This window comes from Limulus polyphemus, unplaced genomic scaffold (assembly GCF_000517525.1).
Source record: "Limulus polyphemus unplaced genomic scaffold, Limulus_polyphemus-2.1.2 Scaffold1407, whole genome shotgun sequence".
Taxonomy (NCBI): domain Eukaryota; kingdom Metazoa; phylum Arthropoda; class Merostomata; order Xiphosura; family Limulidae; genus Limulus; species Limulus polyphemus.
Window position 1 is genome coordinate 209,500 of NW_013667017.1, and position 5,561 is coordinate 215,060.

Genomic DNA, 5,561 nt, shown 5'->3' on the forward strand with positions numbered 1-5,561 from the left:
TAGCCGAGAGTTGTGACACGTCATATATCCTAAACTATATGTAGCCGAGAGTTGTGACACGTCATATATCCTAAACTATATGTAGCCGAGAGTTGTGACATGTCATATATCCTAAACTATATGTAGCCGAGAGTTGTGACATATCATCTATCCTAAACTATACGTAGCCGAGAGTTGTGAAATGTCATTTATTGTAAACGGCATCTAGCCGAGAGTTGTGAAATGTCATCTATCGTAAACGGCATCTAGCCGAGAGTTGTGACATGTCATATATCCTAAACTATACGTAGCCGAGAGTTGTGAAATGTCATTTATTGTAAACGGCATCTAGCCGAGAGTTGTGAAATGTCATCTATCCTAAACGGCATCTAGCCGAGAGTTGTGACATGTCATCTATCCTAAACGGCATCTAGCCGAGAGTTGTGACATGTCATATATCCTAAACTGTACATAGCCCAGAGTTGTGATATGTCATCCACCCTAAACTGTACATAGCCCAGAGTTATGATATATCATCTATCCTAAACTGTACATGGCCCATAGTTATGATATGTCATCTATCCTAAACTGTACATGGCCCAGAGTTATGATATGTCATCCACCCTAAACTGTACATAGCCCAGAGTTATGATACGTCATCTATCCTAAACTGTACATAGCCGAGAGTTATACGTCATCTAGCTTTTGTATGTGTATGTTGTTAAGGGGTCCTTTAAACTTCTGTTTTCAATCCGTATACAAGTCAACAAATGATCCTACCATAATGAAATAAAACAAGGGACCCTGATCAAGTGATATCTATCTGTTGAGCCCGCCCGCTATGGTTTTGTTGTATTTTTCTTAATATAATGTATGAACTTTATTTTCAGCTGTTTTTTTTTTCCTTGCTCTCACGATCTACCATATTCAAAGTTACCCAGATCTCTACCATATACCCACAACACTATACCTGTACTCTGCGCGCGTGCACCGACCAAATCGCACAGCTGACTGTGTTATATTTCACAACTGGAGAGTATATTAATTTAAATGTTAATGTTTCACGAGAGAAGATATTGTCAGATTCACGAGCTGTTACCTCTGATAAGCAAGGCGACATTCAGAACACAACTATATGCTGTAATAGATAACACACAATTTTCTACTTATTTTCACAAAAAAATAATTAAAAAGTATATCCACGTATTTGTCATAAAGATTAATTTGAACAACAGAGAAATTGGTTAACAGTAATTTATTTATTTCAGCGTATCTCATTTAATTTATCTCTTCTTGTCCACCAATGGCTTAATAGCAAGACTACAGGCTTACGACGCTAAAATTCGGGTTTCAATACCCCTAGTAGACAAAGCACAGACAGCCCATTTTATAGCTCTGCGCTTTATAACAACCAACATCTCTTTCTCGAAAATAGACGCTGTGACGTCATAATACAATCCGGATTACATCAAATGGCAGGACGTCTAGTTCTTTGTCATGCGTATTAAACAGACGTTAAATGTACTTGTTAAATTTAAGCTATGTGTTGGTGTGTTCGTAACCTTTTCTTTGACATTTAACATCGCACGATCGTAACAAGACTGAACATAAACCCAAAAAACAGACAGTTTCACTAACTGATACTAAATTGGAATTTGAAATAAATATTAAGTAACAAGAAATGACACTTGAAAATGATTAATAACCGTATAACTAGGACCAAATGTCAATGTTTGTTTTCTTAAGGACTAGGGCTCATTTGCGATAATTTTGAAATCAAAATATAGCCTAGAAGCAAACGACACAAATTAATTTGTTTTAAAGCGATAATAACAAAAAATATATTCCTCGGCTGAATGCCCATTGTTCTAAAGTATCAACAAATGTTCAACAATTCATTTAAAATAACCAATAACATGAATAGCATACTGAATAATTTAAATTTACATGTTATTATTTTAATTGGTCCTTAATTAAACTAAACAGCCACCTGACGCTACGGTTATGGCGACTTTCTTGTTGGGTTTCTCATTAGCACGACCCGAAACACTCAAGCTCGCCACCTTGGAAACCAGAAAGTCCGCAAAATGACAACCATTAATATTAATACTGTAGGACAAGTTTGCCTATAATTGTAAGATTTCTGGAACTATCAGTCTGAAGCAGGCTTATTGGTCTTACACCACGCAAAAATGTATACTTCTATTTTAGAGGAGCTATCAGCCATTCAATTCGAATGCCTAAAGAGGCTATTTTTTTGTGTTATTTCTACATCTTTTGCGAATGTAGGTATCTCAAACCGAGTACTGTACAGTGTCAAGGAATCGTGAATTTCAAACCACAAGTAACCATCGTTAATCTACGTACTTATGGAATTTTCAGCAATCCATAACAACCACAGCTAAGCTAGGTTACTAGTGAATGTTCGGTAACTATAACAACCACAGCTAAGCTAGGTTCTTAAGGAATGTGCAGTAATCGGTAACTACCACAGCTAAGCTAGGTTCTTAGTGAATGTTCAGTAATCGGTAACTACCACAGCTAAGCTAGGTTCTTAGTGAATGTACAGTAATCGGTAACTACCACAGCTAAGCTAGGTTCTTAGTGAATGTTCAGTAATCGGTAACTACCACAGCTAAGCTAGGTTCTTAAGGAATGTTCAGTAATCGGTAACTACCACAGCTAAGCTAGGTTCTTAAGGAATGTTCAGTAATCGGTAACTACCACAGCTAAGCTAGGTTCTTAAGGAATGTTCAGTAATCGGTAACTACCACAGCTAAGCTAGATTATTAAAGAAGGTTCAGTAATCGGTAACTACCACAGCTAAGCTAGGTTATTAAATAAGGTTCAGTAATCGGTAACTACCACAGCTAAGCTAGATTATTAAAGAAGGTTCAGTAATCGGTAACTACCACAGCTAAGCTAGGTTATTAAAGAAGGTTCAGTAATCGGTAACTACCACAGCTAAGCTAGGTTCTTAAGGAGTGTTCAGTAATACGGCCTATTAAATGAATTTTGTAAATAACCTTATATAACATCTTGAGTATCCAAGAATGTTGAATAAAACTAACGTAGACCGTTAAAATGTGCATTTTTTTTTCTTGTCTAAAGTTAACAAGTTACATGAAAAGGATAATGGTCAATACAAATTACAGTAGTGACAACACTAGTCTTATATCCTGCAGTATTTAACTAACGTTAAAATATACCAAGGTCATGGGAGTGAACAAAGTTCATGACGGTTTTCTTAAACAATCATACAATCATTAAAACATACCAAGGTCATGGGGGGGGGGGGGACAAAGTTCATGACGGTTTTCTTAAACAAACATAAAATGTTTCTAGGTTTTTCCGAAAGATAACTAGGATTCTTTATCTTCTGTCCACGATAGACGGTTTCTGTTAAACCTTGTATTATCATGCTTGTTTTTCTTTGTTCAGTTTTTTTTTTATATATCCAATGGACTCATTGATCTGAGGCAGGAGTTAGGTTATATTCAGATCACGTTTAATATCTTGATACAACACGTGTACGTGGATTTAGAGGAAAGTATAATTACATTATTCTGGAATATAAGACGTAATTTCTACGACCTTACGTCCTTCAATATAATTTAAGCTAGTTTTTAGATCGTAAAACTAGAACCAAGTCTATCTGACAAATAAGATACCGAACTAATGTTCTGGCACTCATTACAAATTAAGTTAGAACAATACAGTAACCTACACTGTGTATCATACACACATTGTCTTCTTAACATTCTTACATCCCCCTGAAGGGAAGTTTTACGGAAGAAACGTACGGTTTATGTGCTGTGATCACCTCAACGCTTTCTATTTCCCTCGGCAAATCTAACCATCTTCTTTACATTTCGTGACAAACGCTTGAAAAAAAAAAAAAAAATACGCTCCTGAACGTGGGAGCAGTTTATTTAATGCGAGTGCGTGCGTCGTAAAAATTTAAGAAAAACAAAATGTATTCTAGATAAAAGCATATTAACAAAATGATTCCAAGACCTGCAGCTGATAGGTGAAAAAATATAGGCAGATAACAAGAAATGGAATATCTATACTTACTATAAGGTTGTGGAGACTGGATGTCAATCGTTGCCATGGTTACGAACTTATAGAATCACCCGAGTCTAATTGGAAATGTTTTTTTTTTTTATTTATTATTATTATTACTACATTCGTAGTGTAGATCCTACATTTTGGCTGCTAATAATCTGAATTCTTCAGGGAAAGCCCGAGAAAGACTGTGTATGGTGATCGTATAGGTTACTAACTGGAACAACTAATACGTATTACATTTGATCATTCTCGGTCTTCTTTGTTTATGGCAAAGCTAATAAGGCCGTCCCTAATTTTGAGCTGCCAACAGGCCTACAGCACCTACCACCAACTCTTGGCATTATAAGACTCCATGACTGAAAAGTGTAGACATGTTCGGCGCGCAGACTGTGTACCGAGCGCCCCCTAACCACCAGGCCAAGCATGCATTGTATAAACGTAGTGGTTCTGTGAGGGAATTCTTCAATATTTGTTATTTAAGTAGAAGGCTATTTTGTATATAAAGTATTGTAGTAATATTGTCGTACATTAAACAGGAGTTAGAGGTTTTGAAAGTTCATAGTCACTTCTTATGAAACACTTAAAATTAAATTATGTGACCAATCATAACATTTTTAATAATATATTCAACTTCTATCAAACATCACGATCAATTTAAAACAAACTTCCTAACGCTATTGGCCAGAACAGCGTTAAGAAAATTGGTTATTGGCTGACTTCTGGTAACGTTTAATATTATTTGTTGTTATTCGGATGTCACTGAATACTTTATTTGAATGTATATCGATTATATAAGTGGTTTTAAAGTAATTTAGCCGAACTTACACGAGGCTTAACTTCACTGTCGTAAAAAAAAAAAAAACTGCACTAATTTTATATTAGCTCAGGAAGAGCTTTTAAACTTATGGGAGAAGTTCAACGAACTCTTTTAACGTTGGCTTCACTGTAACCATGGCAACAGGCACACGTGGATTAAATCTTAGCTTCGTATCGTCATTATTATTCTACGGAATATGTGCAAACAGTTACACAGAGAGAAAATTAGGTCTGCTATCATTAACGTCATTTTACCATTACCACGAAAAACACCTCTGTCAAGAATAGTAGCACGTGCAAATGTAACAAAAAAAAAAATAATTTGCTCTTAACAACAACTGAACCTGGATTGTTCAATGTGAACACATCTTTCGTATGAGAAATGGTCATGATATTACATTATTCTGCTATCTGAATGTTTGAATATCATCATTGATTTAGAAGGTGTATCGAATAAGGATCGATTTAAAATTCTCATACTCCTATAACCTTTAAAAATTAGCCCTAACTTTACTAATTAAAATACAAATAGTTATGGTTTCAAATTCAAATAATGTGTTCCTGATGTTTGGTTACATGAGCTGGAGAGTTTTAGACTTATAACCATACTAGGAGAGACCCGCAAAACATTTCCGGTCAGATTAGTATCTTTATCGTAACGGTACTTCTTTAAATATAACATTTCTAGCATAATA

The 5,561-nt window shown here is 35.4% G+C and overlaps 1 protein-coding gene across 2 annotated transcripts in view; it reads right to left on the reverse strand.

The window, feature by feature from the left end:
• LOC106463432 (potassium voltage-gated channel protein Shab-like) overlaps positions 1-5,561 on the reverse strand; it is a 108,745-nt gene that overhangs the window by 72,787 nt on the left and 30,397 nt on the right. The window lies entirely within an intron of this gene.